Source organism: Camelus dromedarius, chromosome 4 (genome assembly GCF_036321535.1).
Source record: "Camelus dromedarius isolate mCamDro1 chromosome 4, mCamDro1.pat, whole genome shotgun sequence".
NCBI classification, from domain to species: Eukaryota; Metazoa; Chordata; class Mammalia; order Artiodactyla; family Camelidae; genus Camelus; species Camelus dromedarius.
In genome coordinates, this window is record NC_087439.1 from 4865955 (window position 1) to 4883885 (window position 17931).

A 17931-nucleotide genomic window follows, 5' to 3' on the forward strand; every position below is an offset into this window, starting at 1 on the left:
GTTTATGGCCTAGGGGTGACTATTTCAGCTCCATTCAATTGCTTTCTCATACCTTTGTTGAAAATCAGTCATGAGCGATGTCACCAAACATTGCAGAGTAAGGGGAACTCCAAATTTCCACCCCTCCACTGTGATTCAGGTGGCAAAAACTGCCAGAGTTGACTTTCTCAGAAATGTGGAATCTAATACAAAACTTATAGCATCCAGGGGAAGGCTTAGTGAAGAAAGAAGCTGCTGAACTTTGGTAAGAGAACATTCTGGAGTTTTAATTTACCTTTCAACTCTTCCCCACTCCCCAGCTCAGGGGCTGGGAGAAGGGGGAAAGGAAAAGAGAACACCAGCAGGGGAAGGGACGGGGAAAGGTTGTAAGTTGCCCTGGGGTTGCAAGATATTTGAAGGAGAGACCAAGTGGGGAGAGCAAGGGAGTTTGAAATAAAAGTTGCAAAGGTTTTCAGTGATTGATAAAGACAAAGCCAATGGTATGGGGCGTAAGAATGCATTTTCCTGGGTCCGTAATCATCCTCACTTCGCTTCCTTCCCTGTTGAATGGGGCCTTGTGCCCTGTCAGTGCCCTCAGCCCCTTTGTAACCCTGTCCTAATGCACCTTCTCTACTCAGCATAACCCAACAGGAATTTCTTCAGATATGGACAAAATACCATTCCATCCCTACTATACAGTTAAAGACATCTTAGGGGCACTATTATTAATAGTAGCTCTACTCATCCTCGTACTATTCTCACCAGACTTGCTAGGAGACCCTGACAACTATACCCCCGCCAACCCCCTCAACACACCACCACATATCAAGCCAGGTTCCACAGGTCCGTCTTACCATCTGTCTTTCCCACCTGGACACTCACACTTGCCAGGCTGACATGGAAATTCAAACTCATGACCCCAGTGTCAGTTCAGCTCTTCTGCCTGCTCCCAGCCCCTCCACCCTCTTCATCCACCACGGCTCCTCAGACCTTCCCCATCGTCCATCTCATCCTTACCAAATGGACGGTCCTACTTTCTCGTTCATGCACAGGAGAATTCCTGCAGTACACATCCTGTTCAAAACACCCATCTACCTGGCCTTGGCTTATTTTCTGTCCAGGCTACCTCCCCAACAATTATTCATTAGAATATAACATTTGTATAACTAATGTCATGTATAGAAGCGTGGCCGGAGCGGTGAATCCAGATCACTGGGACAAGAAGTCATGGGACTGAAAAGTTAGTTACGATCACTGGGATGGATAGAAAAATCCACAGGGAATCTGACAGGTGATGGACAGAGTGACAGGCAGGAGCTGAGTCGTCACAGGATGGTTGGCCTCCAGGGGAGCTGACGGCAATGAGGCTGACTGGTCAGGAGGATGTGGGTCTCCTCGCTGCTGCCCAGGTTGGGGAGGAGCCAGGGCAGGACACCTCAGCTGAGCCTCATGGAGCTCCGGGTGCCTGCATTGTCCCCAAGTCAAGTCCTCAAATGCATCCAGGACAATACCATGTGTGTCTTGGAGCTTTTCCATGAGACCTCTTTATGATCACTGCCGTCTGGGTCCTTTTCTCCTCCTTCCTCATGTCAGAGACCACCTATCCCTTGAGTCACAGATCCAGATGGTCCCCATCTCTGACCTTGCCCACCACCCTCTACAAACCCGCACGTCGGGTGGTGATCGTCCTCAGTCCCATCCACACACGGGCCAAGCCTCTCGCGCCCTGTGTCACCCAGGGTGAAGCTCATGGTCATAGGCTGGATTTCCCTCTTGACTTCTACTCAGTCTTACCTGTGACCACCACCCAGCCATGCCCGGAATATGCTCACTTATCTTTCATCTCTAGCCCAGACTCGCCCTTTCCAAGAGACTTCTGACACTCCCCTCCCCGGACTCAGGCCTCCTCCTCTCTCACTGCCTCTAGTTACCTGCTGGTGGTTACAGCCCTGCATGTCTGGTTACAGTTAATATCTCTCTCCCTGGAGGAGGATTCCTGCGGGGCACTGCTTAGATGCTCAGAACATTTCCAGAAATGGTAAAGGGAAGGGGGGAGGAAGGGAAGGAGGGATGGGAGTGGGGTGGGGAGAAGGAGGGAGATTTCCCTGCTAGTCATACTGGGGCCCCTGACTATTCCTGAACCTCAGTCTTCCCTGGAACCCTTGCTCTGAGGTGTCAGTCTGCTTCGCCGACCTGGGAGTCACATCTCACTGTAACCCCTCATATGGCAGCATCAGGCCTGCCTTGCTGACTTCACGCCACCCTGTGCTCTCTGCCAGAACAGGTGGCCGTTGCTGCTGCAGGTCCTTCTACGCCCCCACGTGTATAACCACCAAGGCTCTGGGAGGGCCCCGCCCCCATCCTCATGGTCCAGTGCCTTTCCTGGTGCCAGGACCCCAGCCACACGGCTGGGAGGCCCTGTATGGGGAGCAATGACAGCCAAGCCTGCAGCCTCACGTCCAGGTCCCCTTGCCCCACTCCGTCCTCGCGTCCTCAGCCACAGGAGCCCAGCCCCGCGCAGCCCCTCAACGCTTCTCTCTGAAGAATCTGCTGACCGCACGACACCAGCCAAGCACAAAGAAGCCACACCTTGGTCAAAGAGAGCCACAGATATTACAGACAGTCATGGGGCACTGGCATCTTCCAGGCATGCAAGTAGCCTTGAGCACAGAGGCCAGCCAGGCCTGGGCAGCAGCTCCAGCTCACCTACCACCACCATGTCCTTCCTCCTCCAGGGCGATGGAGAGGAGAGAAGTCAGGGGACTGAGAGCTGGGGCTACGAGAATCAGCTGGATGGGGCCTGGTGCCTTCTGAGGGCAGTGCTGCGAAGCAGTTAGGGAGAAATGTCCCCTCGTCATCACATCACCAGGGATCAGACCCCAGTCCCTTCCTGAGTTACCTAAGTGTGCGAACTCACCTCTCTGTGCCTCCACCCCGCCTGTAAAGGGGATGATGACAGAACACGTTTACCAAGTTACGCTGGAGGTCGAATGAGCCAGTGGAGTCCCTTGGAAGAGTCTGTTGTTGATGTGAACCCAACGCATGGGGAGAAGCCCCCCCGATGATGGCCTGGCTACGCCTTCCAGCCTGCCCTGAGAGCTGGGGCTCGCCAGTGGAGAGGCAGGGGACGGCCTGGGCCCCGTCTTCTCAGTGCATCACCCCAAGGTGGACCGGGCACCCTGGCAGCCAGGAGCTCCCAGACTTGAACGATACTCCAGGGGAAGTTCTGTCTCTGGGAGGCTGCTGACATCACTTCACTAGGAGGGGACTTGCCCTAGGTCAGTGCATACAAAATGGTCGTCTGGGAGCTTAACAGTACAGATTACTACTCCCTGCACCCAGAGGTTCTGAATCTGGGGATCTGGAAGGAGGGCCCCAAAATCTGCATTTGAGAAGCTCACCAGGTGATCCTAAGTTCGGCCAGGTTGAGGATTCAACAGCTAGATGACTATAAGAAGCTTTGGTCCTGTTTTTTTCAGAGCAGCTTCTCTCTACTCTTGCAACCCAGCACTGAGCACCGCCCTGTGTTTCACCCTCTGTGGTCTGAGTGCCGGCTCCAGCAGCCCCTCGCCAAGCTCCCAGCTGTCCCTGCACCCTTCCCTTTGGTCCTCCCATCTTTGAGAGATGCTGGCTGCATCCTGCACTTACACATTGCTGATTGCCTCATCACATTTTTTTTCTTGCTTTAACTTTCCCAGACCTGTGTAATCAGTTTCCCACGTTAAATCCCCTCCATCTGAAATACCCTGAATGCTCGGTTTCTGCTCTTCCACCTGGACTTTCACTGACACAGCCGTAGTCACAGAACATGCCTGTGATGACACATGGGGCCAAAGGAGCCTCGATCGTGGAGTCCAGCCTTCATCCTACAATCAAAGGAAAGAACATCCAGGAAGATCAAGCACGTGGCACAAAGCGGGACAGGGCGTTATCAGCCTGGCCAAATTTCCTGACCGCTGGCTGGACCCTTGTCACTCAACCCAGTGTCATGTCCCACTTTCCACGGCTCAGCTCAGGAGCCCTAATATGCTCATGCCATGTGTCCTAGAACAAGGGAACACGGGGACTCCCAGCAAAACCTTCAGTACAGCAAAGTGGCCAGGTGCTCCCTCCACCCCTCTTCAGCAGTGTGGACCCCCGACACCTGGAAGGAATCCATGGCTCTCCAACATCAGTTATTACAGTCAGACACTCACTCACCGGCATTTCCCACGCAGTTCTGGGTGGGGAAGCAAAGTGAAGAGACTGGATGTGAAGATGTGAGCTGGAAACACAGGAATTCTAAAATCTGAATGCTGACTTTTTTTTTTTTTTTTTTTGTATGGACTCATAGAAGCTCTGCTTTTCCAGTAAGAGACAGAATCATGCCTTGGAAGATGTTTTTGGAGAATGACTTCATTTTAATGACTGTAAGCTGAGGTTCTGAGAGATTTGGTCATTTGTCAAAATTCACAAGGTCAGCTGGAGTCAGAAGCAGGACCAAGGACCCGGGTCACCTCGTTCTCAGACAGGCGGTAAAGAAAGCTGAGGAGAAATATAAGGGTCCTTGGTGAAGGTTTGGGTGGCCAGCAGCAGGGTGCTGGAAGAAATGGGAAACTGTCTTCTGGGGTGTGGGGTACAGATGTCTGCACTCCAAGCCGGCGAGTTGTGCCCAGCTACCCAGATCTACTTCTGCTTGCTGACAGCTGAGAAAGAATGGCCCCAGTAAGGACAAAGGGACTGCCTCGAGCAGGTGGCTGACAGCTGGAGGGTCCTATCCTTCACTGCTGTCTAGCTGGTGGCCCACCAGGGTGACCGAGGGGCCTCGGCTTCTCCCCAGAGCCTTGCAGTGTCCATCAGTCTTGGGCTGCGGGGCTGCCTTCCCCAGACCCTCACTTATCTTTAGCAGGAACCATCCTCTACCTGAGGACCACGGGGAAATGACAGCACTGTGCAGGTGTGAGGAAAGCCAGCATCTCTCTCCAGGATCCCCCAACCAGCCAGTCTCTCTCCTGCACCTCTATTCCTACCTAGCTGACATCCTTGTCACTTACACTGCGAATTAGTCTCATAGCAACAATCATGCACCCAAATACATTTGCCTTTATAATCTTTATCAGTATGTGATTTGTATGAGGAAATATAGCACTAAGACTTGGGTTCCACTGTTCATTCATTCATTCATTAGATTTAGTATGTGCATGGGAAGGCTATGGCGCCTTTAAGGAACTCGCTACAGCCCGAGGCCCCGCAGCCTATCATGATGGCAAGAACCGTAAGGCGTCGCTGCAGCAGTTTGCAGTGTGGGAGGTGGCGGAGATTAACAGCAGCAGCAATAATCATATAAACCTGCACTTGCGTGCGCTCCGTATGCATGGTCTGTGCTGAGCAGTTGACAGCACTATCTTATCTATTCCTTATAAAACTCTACAAGAAGGTGTGGTTCTTACTTCTTTTCTCAGAAGAAGACAGCAAAGCCCAGAGAGGGTGGGGAACCTGCCCCAGCCAGATGCAAGGGCAGCAGATGACAGAGAGGGTCCTGATGGAAGCCTGGGCAGATGCCTCCGAGAGCCTGCCCGCTCTGTCACACACGATAGCCTGGAGTGAGGACACCGGGAAATGAATTCTTACCCACATGTCCATCAGCTCTAAAAGTGGAGGAACCTCTTACCTCCTGCCATGTTTCAGCACAATGACTGCAAAACCAACTAAGTTACGGACCACTGACTGGCTAGACAACCACCCTCCCCATTAGCATTACTGGCGTGGTCGTTTGGCTTTCCGCAAAGCGAGAAAGCACTCAGAGGCAAACACAGGTGTGCAGCCCCCTCTATGTGCTTTTTCTCAGTGTCATGCTGTAGATCAACATCAAGTCCATTTACTAAAAAGATCTCCCAGCAATGTCCCCTGGGTTGCATGCTGTGGCCTTTTACACACTCACAGTCAAAACAATTCAGCTTACATCACCAGGGAATTTTCCTTTCTTGGACCCTGTAAGTACTCGGTTGTTGCTTTGCAAGAAAACACGGAGTCTTCATTATCGACAATGACAAACGTGCGTCACTAAGATCAAAGGGATGTCCTGTTGCTGTTTCCACTCTTTTCTAGGCATACAACCAATTTTTGCTTCATTGCTGTATCATAGTATCATTTTTGTGAAGACACTAAATGATAATTAATCTTGATATATATATGTGTGTGTTTGTGTGTGTAGTATCAACAGTGCACATAATACAACTGAAGTGACCCTAACTATGTGTAAAGAGACTTTGAAATTTATCACCCCACTGTAACACCTTTGGGAATAAAAGAGATGCTATTAACAATAAATACAGGGTGACTGTCATAGCCAGAACTATTCCCAGCAAAATGGGATGTAAGGTTACCCCAGCTATGACCAAGTTTGCATGCGCAAGCAATGACAGCCACATCACAACTGTCATCTCCTGGACAAGACTGGACAAGACACTATCAATTGTAGGATGCACCCCATCTGATTGCAGGAAGTGCTAAAATTTGAAAAACCGTGCACTTAGAGTCAATAAAGGGTGATACACAGCCTGTCAAGGACCTCCTTATCATCTGGTGAGGGTCTCATCCTGTCTGCAAGAGGCTGCATTCTCACCAACCTCTCTTGTCTGTAAGCATCACTTTCCATCTGTGGGAGCTTTGTGTCTCCTGACATGTTAATGCATTGCAGGGGGCTGAATCCTGGTCATGAGGTAGCCGTTAGTGCATTGCATCCATCTTATTTGGATGACCTCAGCTTCTACTAACAACATCTGAGTCAAGCCAAGTCCAGGAGGCACCATTAAGAGCTCCTCAGCTCCGTCCACTTCCTCCCAAGGGGCTGGGTGATGCCCAGATCACAGAGCTCCCTCTCCTGAGACAGGAGTGGGATGTGGCAGCAGGAGGCAGCGGTCATGACTTCCCTCTTTGACCACCACATCCCATCAGCAACCTCATCTTCTGTTTCCCGCACCCATTGCACATCCTCACTCCCAGGGGAGTGAGTCAGTGCATGACACAGTTTCTTTGGTTCAAGGAAGCTCAGGGCAAGCTGCAAGCATCTGTTCATTGGATTTGTTAGTTGCAAATTTCTAAGCTTCAAATGTTTGTTAAGGGTTTCCTCTCCACCCGCTGTTCCCTCTCTCTTGGTGTTGCCCCTCCTCCTCCTCACCTCACTCTGGGTGGCAGCAGAGCCTAGTGGCCCATGGAGCCCCCATCCTGCTACTTCCCAAGCGTCAGCCCTTCACCTATGAGCTGCTTGTCAGCAGCATTCATGCCTTGGCTATTGTGGGGCTCTGAGAATTGATATGAGGTGGGAAGCCCCATGAAAAAGACTGCAGGACCCCCACGTAGAGCCATTACTCTCCTGCCAGCACCATCCGATTCCCTGGCTGGGTGGCATTATCTCGCTCTTTGCCTCTGAACTGGCTTGCTTCTGGGAAAGTGGAACTTACCCTTAAATTTCTATTGGTTCCCAGAGCTAACTTTTGATTGGTCCATTTGTAGCACTTCATTTGCATGGAGCTCACTCTTGATTGGTCCATTTCTATCATTCCTGATTGGTCCATTTCTACAAAACTCGATCCTAATTAGTCAAATTCTGTTACAACTTATTTGCATACGATGTTGCAAAGTTAGACTGGCAGCCCATAAAAGCCTGTGTAAAACCTACAGACGGGGTCCAGGGCTTGGAGTGTTAATTCCTCTGGGCCTCCTGGCATAATAAACCTGAGTTCTCCAACCCTCTGAGTGCTGCTCGGTCTCTCACCCGGAACCAGGTTGCTGTCACAACTGAGCTGTAACACTGAGCTATAACACTGAGCCGTAACACACTTTGCTGCAACAGATATACATCACTGAGAATACAGCCTGGGACGTGGTCAGCGCAGTGTAAGACTAACTCTATTATGAGCACTTGTATTTGCTTAGTCAATGCCCTCCAAATGCTTCGAGTTCTCAGCTCAAATGTCATCTTCGTGGGGAGATCTCCTGCTTCTCTGGACCGGGTCAACGACTGCAGTGATTTCCAAGGTGTGTCTTCTGAAGTAGTTACTGCTGTTTGCAATTGAATTGGCACTGTGCTTAATTACTTAATCAATGCTTGTCTGCCCCCACTGGACTTCAGGCCCCTGAGGTCAGTGTCCATGGCAGTTTTGTTCATCATTGTGTCCCCTGTGTCTTCCCAGCACCTGGCATGCAGTGTGTTTCCATTAAAGATTTGTTGAACAAGTGGATGAATGATTAATAGATGCCACAGCCAGATGCATCGTCTTAAAATAATCTGGGTGCTCCATGGACTAGGTAGGGGATAGTGTGAGCACTGGGATAAGCAAAAACTCCCAGGCAATCGAAGAGAAGCCACCCCTCCTCGGGGCAGCTCACCCAGCAGCTCTGGAGCTTCCGTTTCCTGATAAGCCTGAGGACAGAGGCTGCAATGGATAAGGAAAAAGCCTGTTGGCTGTAAGGAAGCCTCTTGTTTCTGGACATTCCCTTCCTATTACCCCACAGGCCTTCCAGGTAAAGCCCCTTAGCCGCCCTTGCCGTTTCTTGGCCACATGAGTGATGGGAAGTGAGATTCCTGGGCTGGCAGCTCCTGTGCCCCTGGGGATGTTGTCTTTGATATTTTACTTCTTACCTGCAGAGGTGGGAAGGGAGGCGGTATTCCCAGGAGCCAGTGGATCCAGCTTCAGAGCGATCCAGGCTCAGCCTGGTTGCAGATGTGAAATGAGACTCCCAGGGCTAAACCTTCTGCCCTCAAGGCTCAAGGGAAGAGTGTAAGAGGGGAGAACAGATCCAATTCCATATTGGATCCGTTCCCTTTACTTTAACCTTTGTATTCCATTGCTTTTGCTGCAAGTTAATCACTAAAAGGATGTTGCCTGCAAGCTTAAAGTGTACACGATGGCCCATCTCTGGGAACCCTGCCTCCCGTGCCTGAGCATTAAGCTCAAATACCTTTGTTTAGCTCACAGGAAAGATCCTGACCAAGCCCAGCTATGAATGGTTGCAGGAAAGAAGAAATTAATGCATCCCCTCCAGAGTCCCAAATGAGTAAGTATTTGCAACAACTTAGCACCTTTACTTTACCCCTCACCTCCCTCCCCCTTTTGCTCTAGAAAGGAAACTAGCATCCAAACCCGGGTAAGATGGTTCTCTGGGACACTAGTCCACCATCTTCTTGGTCTGCTACCTTTCCAAAAATAATCACTTTTCCTTGCCCCAGCAACTTGCTCCTTGACTTACTGGTCTGTCAGATGGCAGGCACTTCCACCTCTCACCTACAAGGTGAGATCAGAAGTAGGGAAGCTTGGTGATCGGACTGGGGACTGGTCTCCATGGTGTGGACCAAAATGCCTGATCTAACTTGATTTGTCACATGGAACTGGGAGAAAAATGAGATCCCAACTGAGTAGGTGTTTATGCCACATTCGCATCCCAGCTTAGGCTGTGGTTGGTAGGGGGCAGTGGGTGACAGGAGAGGTGACATTTACCGAGAATCTATTCAAGCCCAGCCCCAACTGGTCATTTTCCATACACTGTCTTGTTTCATCTACGATGGCCTCATAAGGAATGTGTTACTTTCTATCTACACAATTGGGAGAGGAAACTGAGGGTCTGAGAAGTGAGTCCTTATCTCAAGGACACACAGCTTGTAAGTGGCCAACCCAGGAATCAAACTTGGATTCATGCTTCCAAACACATGCTTTTCCTTCCCCCTGGGACCATGCTGGCCCAGAAGGGGCTGGCCTAGAGGTAGAGGCTGGATCATTATTACCGCATCCAAACTCATTTGCTCACTGCATAAAGAGCCAATAAATCGGGAGACGAGGAATAATTGGGGCCAGGAATAATGATTTTATTTAGAAAGCCAGAAGACCAAGAAGATGGGGGACAATGTCCCAAAGAATTATCTTCCCCAAGTCAGAATTCAGGATCTTTTTATAAAAAAAGGGGACAGAGTGTGGTTGGTTGGTACAAACTTCTTAGTGTCAGAATCCTTTGTTCTTGCAGCCGTCCACCTAAGTCAGGGCACAATGTTTCTGTAAACCTCCAACAAGACAAATGTTATGTTCTATTCTGCAACTTTTTATCCCTATATGAATGGGAAAGTGTCACACCCTTAAAGGTCAGAGCCTTGAGAATGGGCTGTCCTGTCTATTTCAGGCTCTAGGCAACATCCTTTTACAAAAGGTGCAGAACCAGCAGGATTGAGCACAGGGAACAGAGCACAGGGTTAGAGCCAAAGTAACAGATCTCATATGGAGTCAGCTTTGTTCCTCCCTATTATATCAGGGCTACCCCACGTGTCCCACGAGGCAGTGGACTGTTACAGCTGGAAGCAGTGGAACACCCACTCCTCCTCGCATTCTCTCCCTGTTTGGATGGGGAAATGCCCAGAGTGGGTCAGGAGGAGGAGTCACAGCAAGGGGACCTTGTAGGGGGAATTCTGCACAGCGTTAGTGGAGGCAGGGTCATGACCATCTGGCCAGCAATGACCCAGCCCCCCCATAGGATCAGTCCTCCTGCTCTGCCTCCTACCTGCCGCTCTGATCTCTGAGCAGGACCTGGGAGGGGCCTCCAAAGTGGGAATGATGGAAACCTGAATGTGAGAATGGCAGTGGGGTCACCTGCAAGGTCGTGAGTCTCACCCTGTTACACTCTGGACCTAGGTTATTTGAAATTTCTTACTTTGCCTTTATACTTCTTTTTTTTTAAATGTAAGTGTAATTCTGCTTTTAAAAAATACAGATAATACAGAAGTCCCTACAAATTTCCTTTTTTTTCCCTCCCCACAGATCCCAGCTGGCTGCATAAACTCCCCACCTCTCTAACGCACGCAAGCTTTTGCTTATGAAGGTGCATCTCTATGTGTGCGCGAGTGTAGGGGTCACCGTCTTCCTGGGCTACAGCCTCCTGCTCGTTTCCTGTGGTGTTACGTTGCCCTCTCTCCTTCCATGTCAGGGCGTAGAAATCCAGCTCATTCTTTACAATGAGCCTTCTTTGTTCTTGCTCATCCACGAGGAACTCCCTGATTTCCTCAATCAACCTCGCTGCCTCTGTTCACGCTGCTCCCCTGCCCAGAACACCTCACCCATCACCCACCACGGCTCATACCCTGGGTAGTTAAACCGCGGTACGGACTCAGCGCACGGCTCCTCCCAAAGGAGGAGTGGCCAGTCCAGGATGGAGGTCTCCCCCTGTTCCTGAAGCACTGCCTTCCCCTCCCCACATGACCATGTCCCCAGGATCTGGGGTTGGCGGGAGCAAAGAAACCCCGGGAGGAAGGAGACAAATCCTGCGTGGGCTCTGGAGGACCCGTGTGCTGCTGAAACTGGGATGTCTGTAATGCTGACGGGTTTAATTAACGCCACTCTACCCCCACTCCTGGGCATCCACGCCTCACCCACCACAGAGGAAAGGCCCTGCCCTGAGTGCCTGCCCTACAGTGCTGCACCAGGCATCACTGACCGGGCCTGGAGGGAGCTGGTGGGGCCGAGAAGGCTTCTCAGAGGAGGTCATAAGGGGTCAATAGGATCTTTCCAGCAGAGAAGCAGGCAGGACCTTCCTGGAAAAGGAAGCACGAAGTTACGGGGGTACAGGCCGAGTAAACTCTGAAGATGTAATGTTTGGCAATGTGACAGTAATTAACAAGGCTGTGTGTGTACTCGAAATCTGCCGCCAGGAGAGGTCTTACGTGTTCTCGCCACACACCCAGAAAAAGAGAAGGAAACGGTAACCCTGTGAGTTGACCAGTGCGTGAATTCGCTTGACTGTCGTGATCATTTTAGCGTTTGCCTGTATCAAAACATGAAATCGTGCTCTTCAAATATATGCACAGTTTTTGTTTGTCGATTATATCTCAATAAAGCTGGAAAAAAAATAGAAGAAACAGGAAGAAAAATTTTTCAAAAACCTCAGAGTAAGTCGACTCTATCTGTAAACTCACATCCAGCTAATTAAATTGTGCAGCCCTGACTAATGTATCCACGTGGCATCACACTTCACGAGGTCGCCGTTTCATCATGTCAGAGGACTGTCATTGGCTGACTAAAACCCGCAACTAGTTACTGTAATTCAAAAAAAAAAGAGCCAGCCCAGCACAGTTGTTCTGCTTAGGGTCCTGCAACGGCAGGGAATGGCAAGAGGGGGCCAGCGAGGCCACAGGCAAAAAACAGACGTGATCAGACTTGTGGTCCAGAGAGGTGGCTGTGGTCACAGTGGAGCAGGGCTGGGCGAAGCCAGGACACCTGCTGGGGATGCTCATCCCATGTCCCAGGGGGGCCCTGCTCCGTCGAGGGCAGAGGTGAAGAGCAGAAAGCAGGGGAAATTGCAGCAACAATTCCAGGGGTTTGGAGGCTGGGGATCCTGGGGGTGCTGGCCCTCAGCTTTAGTGGGGCCACTGACCACATGAGCCCCAAGAGTGACCTGCTGTGTGGCCAGCCCAAGGAAGCCCTTGGGGACTGCTCTTTGGCGTTGCCACTGCCACCCCCAGGGGCTCAGCAGCACTGGGATGCCACACTGTTCTAAAGCAGAGCCCAGCCTAATCCCATACCCGCATCTGAGCCAACAGTAGGAAACAGACACCAGTACCGTACAGGGCTGAGAACCCACCAGAAATTCCTGAGAGGTGGGGAAGAAGGAAGAGATAACAAATAATCAGGAAGATTTATAAAGGGCTCTACAGTTTATTACAGAGCAGACCCTATCAAACTGCACTGAGAAGAATGGACTTAGTTCCAGTTACAAATGGAAACAATTGAGATTCAGGAGAAAAAGAAGGATGGTCACTCCACTCATTATAAATAATACTATCAGGGCAGTGAGGGAGGGGATAGCTCAGGGGTAGAGTGTGTGCCTAGCATGCACCAGGTCCTGGGTTCAATACCCAGCACCTCCGTTAAATCAATCAATCAATCAAAAAATAACCTAATTACCACTGCCTCAAAAATAATCTTTAAATTTTTTTAAAATAATACTACTGTCAGGTGGTTCCTCAAAATATTAAACATAGAACTTCTATATGATCCAGCAATTTCACTTCTGGGTATACACCCAAAAGATTCGAAAGCAGGGTCTTGAAGAGATACTGGTACAGCCATGTTCCTGGCAGCATTACTCACAACAGTCAAAGACTGGGAGCAACCAGGTGTCCATGAACAGGTGAATGAAAAACTAAAATGTGGTATATACACACAATGGAATATTATTCAGCCTTTAAAAAGAGGAAATTCTGACACATGCCACAGCCCGGATGGTCCTTGAGGATATTAAGTTGAGTGAAAAAAGTCAGTCACCAAAAAGGACAAATACTGCACAACTGCACTTATATGCAGTACTTAGGACAGTCAGATTCGTAGAGACAGAAAGTAGGATGGTGGTGCCCAGGGGCTGGGGAAAAGGGAAATGGGGAATTAGTGTCCATGGAGATAGAGGTTCAATTTTGCAAGATGAAAAGATTCTGGTGATGAATGGTGGTGATGTTTGCACAAGGTTGATGGACTTCAGGCTACTGAACAATATCCTTAGGAATGGTTTCCATGGCAGGGGGAGGGTGTAGCTCAAGTGGTAGAGCACATGCCTAGCATACATAAGGTCCTGGGTTCAATCCTCAGCACCCCCTCTAAAAATAAACAAATAAGTAAACCTAACTACCTCCTCTCCTAAAAAAAAAAATTAAATTAAAATTAAAGAAAAAAAGAAATGGCTAACATAGTGAGCTTTATCTTATGTATATTTTACCACAATTTTTAAAATGCTGATAAAAAAGATAGCAAACTATGATAACAATACCAACAGTACCTTTGCAGCTGATGCCCCCAGACGCCCACCTCCCCCGAAGCTCTCACTGGGTCCTGGTAATACTGTCCCGCCGGGAGGGGGGTGGCTTCTCACCATTGCCGTTCACTGGATGCCTTATCAACTCATTAATTCCTTTCACCTGCCTTGTAAATAGACTTTCCATTCAGTTATTTTCAGTTAAAAAATAGTAGCAATATGGCCAGTGGAGTCATTTTCAACCACAAGCCCAGCAGGGATGGGTGTCCCCGCCTGAAGAGATGTCCTCAGCCCTGTGACCTCAGCACTCAATAGTGTCAACGCCATGCTCCGGAGAGGACACTGCTGAAAACCAGCCAGCGCCTGGACCACCGGGGAATTCTTAGATGCTGCAGGGAGCCTCCCTGGACTCCCGGAGCCCATCTTTGCTTGGAGCCATAGGTGTCACTTTGATTGATAACCCTCCAGCCTAAGCAGAAGGCACTGAATCCTGGTGACGATGTGATAAACCCATTGTATGTTGAGCCTCCCATTAACTATGGAGGGGATAATTAGGTTATTTATTGAGTAAAAACATGAGTTGGGACTTGAAAACTTAGTGATTGTGCAGCCTTAGAGCACAGGTGATGAGATGGGGTCCTGATGGAGGATGCAGTCTGGCGCCCAGAGAAGACTGTTGCTGTGGACGTGGAGCCTACCCAGGGTGAGACCCCTGGTCCTGCTAAGCCAGTGCATGAGTGTTAGTCCTTGACCCACAGCCTAAGCCAACAGTGTGGAAGGGCTGAGGTGGAAAAACACTTTCTGCTCTGTTCTGCAGTGACTCATGGCACTTGTGGTCCCACAGTGGACAGCTCCTGCAGCAGCAGCAGGTCCTCAACCGAGTGCTTTGAGAAATCCTGGGGGTCAGCGTGGAGACGGGCGCAGGTACGACCCAGGTGTGCAGTGAGGGCAGCTAGCAGGCAGCAGAGAAAGGGCGCAGGTGTTATCTGTCTCCACCTCCTCCCTGCCAGGAGAGCAACTCATGGAAACTTCATGGGCCTCCACTTCCTCATCTGTGAAATGCAAGTGGTAATACTGACCTACGAGATACAAAAAGAACACAGAGAAGGCAGTTAATACGAATGACCTCCCTCCCCCTAAGAAGCATCAGAAAGTAGGGCAGGAGAGGGGATCCTGAGGGAGGGAGGGGCAAAGCTCCCCAACAGGCTCAGCTCTCATCTGCTCCCAATCAAACCCCCTTACCTCCTGCTGCATGTCCCTTGTTCTCTATAAGCTTCTTGCAGCCTAGAACATGGGGAACCTGGCTCTGCCCCAGGGCCTTTGCACTCGCTCTTCCCTCTGCTGAAATGCTGTCTCCTGGGCATCCCATAGCTGCCTCCGTAACTTCCTTCTGTATGCTGCTAAATATTACCTTATTAGAGGAGCCTTCTGTGGTTTATATACTCATATTTGTACCCCCTTCCTCTGCCTCATTTCTCTTTTTCATTCATAGTACTCATCACTCGTGTGTGTGTATAAATATTAGATGTGTGTGTGTGTGTATAAATATTAGATTTGTATGTGTGTGTGTTGCTGTGGGTCTGGTCCACACTTGTACCCCCAAAACCTAGAAGGGTTCCTGCCCTTCTGGGTATGTGTGAATAAAGAGAGAAAAAAACAGTGAGCACTACCCCAACAGGCCCCCCTCTTTCTCCCTGGTCAGACCCCAACCCCCCAGACCCGGCTTCTCCCCTTCTCTGGGCCCCTGGTCTGTGTGTTCCCTGCCCCATCACACACTGCGTGTCACTGGCCCTGGTGAATCTCTGCCCTCAGTGCACCTCAGGGAGATGGAAGTGTGCACACAGGCAACGTGGGTCAGGAACTCCCAGCCCCCAGCCTCTTCCCAGGCTCAAAGATACCCAGTTCTGTTTCCCCAGAATGTCATCACGCCTGCCTCTTTCCCCGAGAGCCTACACCGGCACTAACGTAAAATAAATAATTGTGTTACACAATCATAAATAATTAAGGCTTCATTCTGCCAGTCACTCAACAGCAGTATCTTTCCCGGTGGAGCCTGGGGTCGTTTCTGTCCTTTCCCCTCTTCTGCTCTGACAAAATCTGCAGCCCGGCCCCACCATAGTGGGTAATTAGCAGGCGTTCCCGAGGAAGATGGATTCTCATGCTCATTGGCAGAACACATGCAGTGTAATGGGAAAGCACAGAAGATTAGCAAGGAAGGGAGACAGGAAGGGAAAGTGGCAAGAGCTGGGAAATTCACGTGGAGCTGCTTTAATCACAATCCACACTTTAATCACCCCAGGCGGCTTGAGAAATGTGGGATTTAATGTGTTTCCTTAACAGCCTGCTCACAGCCCTGGAGGTCTGGAGCCCTGGCCTAGAAATGGAGACATATGGGTCCCCTCTGTGCCAGGCCTCCACCCCAGGGAGAACTCCAAGGATAGCTGGTCTCTGCCTCAGTTTCCCCACTCTTTTTTTCACAGGCTGCATCAGGGAATCGGAAGCCACAGGAACAGGGAGACAAATGTAAACACGCTCAAACCAACTGTGACTGCACTTGTCTTTCCAGGTTGACCAGCAGTCCGAGGTGAGTCCTGAGAGCCTGGGAATGTCTGTAGGCCAACAACCCACCTGACCTTGAACTCGGCTCCGTGGGATGCTTGCACTTCTCCAGTGGTTGTCTGCCTGTCTGGCAGAGTGTCTCCCCTGCCAGGGGGAGTGGGGAGAAAGTTGGGCCCCAAGCCACCCCACTCTCAGCAGTAGCCCAGCTCAGGTGCTTCTCCCCCAAGCTCGCAGGACTTTCCCCCTGCCTCCTCTTCCCCCTCCCCTTCCTCCTCATCCACCCCTTCACCCCCCACCCCAGCCTGGACCTCCTCTGCCTCCAGACTTGCCCATCAGCTCCTCCTTGATGTCTCCCCTGGACCACCAGCAGATGCCTCGGGTGCAGCACCATCCAAACAGAACTCAGATCTCCTGCTCCTCCTCCTCATTAATCTTCATCGTACAATCTACTCCCTAGTTCAAGCCAAAATCCTCCTGATTCCTCCCTCTTTCACCAACAGCCTCCAACCCATCAGCTGGTCCTGGCAGCTAAGCCCCCATCACGAAGCCCACAGAGTCTGCTTTCCCCATCCCTCCCGACAGCCTCCTGGAGGCCAGCCCTCTCTCCTCCCAAGACCCCCAGCAGCTTCCTGATGCAAGTCAGTCACACACAGTCCCTGCAGAGACCACCCAGAGCCTCCTGACACACTCCGGGGTCTGGGCCATCAGCCCCTCTGACTTGGCCTGCCTCCCTCACCCACCCCCTGGCTCCAGCTATTGCCTCGTTCATTCATTTACAGAGAGGTCCAGATCTCACGGAGTCTGAAGTGTACGCAGTATGGCAGCCCCTCTTTAAAAAAAGCAACGTAAAATCTTTTATACTGCATTATCGACTCCATTTCTAAGAGGAAGTAACACTTTTTTGAAATGAGTATCAATGAGAAATGATCCTTACAAGTCTGCCCACCTGATGAATTTTCCACAGACTGTCTTCAGCTCACTGCCTCTCTAACCTGCCTCTCTTCTACAACTCACATTTCTGAGGCTGGAGCCAAAAGACACGTCACTGCAGTGCCCTCTCTGGCCTGTACCCTGACATCAAGTGCCAGGGGCTGGGCACACAGTATGGTGGGCGTATTCTGAGAAGCACCAGTACAGCCAGAGGGCTGGGATAACAGCCACATGGACGTGATTGCTGTCCCCATACAGTTATTCCACTTAACCCAAACTCAGCGTACCCCCAGCTCAGCGGCCCCCCAGCTGGATCCCAGCTCACCAACAACCCCTCCAGCAGCACCAGACGCGAGAGAAGTGAAAGACGTGGAAAGTTGGAGCAGATACAGTCTCAGGAACCGCATTTGAAAATTTAGTGAAAATTGGCTGTGTGAGTCAGTACCCTTGGAAGAGGCCCCGAGGGTGAGAGGTCCATCAGACCACCACCTTCCAGCATCCACGCAGCACACGTGGGAGGGCATCCAAAAGCCAGCGTCTGCCTCACGGAAGGCCTGCGGGGGATGTGATGTCTGTGGGGACAGACCGAGATACAGACGTGGACGTGTGTGTATGTGTGCACATGTGCGGAAACAGACACGGCAGGGGTATGCTTGACCAGAGACAGGAGACGTGTGTGACCTACCTGTTTGCACTCAC

The 17931-nt window shown here is 50.6% G+C and overlaps 1 long non-coding RNA gene across 1 annotated transcript; it reads left to right on the forward strand.

The window, feature by feature from the left end:
• The first annotated feature begins 8291 nt into the window (after positions 1–8291).
• LOC135321200 (uncharacterized) lies at positions 8292–11834 on the forward strand. Its single transcript, XR_010380766.1, has 3 exons — positions 8292–8484; positions 8933–9018; positions 10764–11834. It is a non-coding gene; the product is annotated as an uncharacterized LOC135321200 (long non-coding RNA).
• Positions 11835–17931: the final 6097 nt, after the last annotated feature.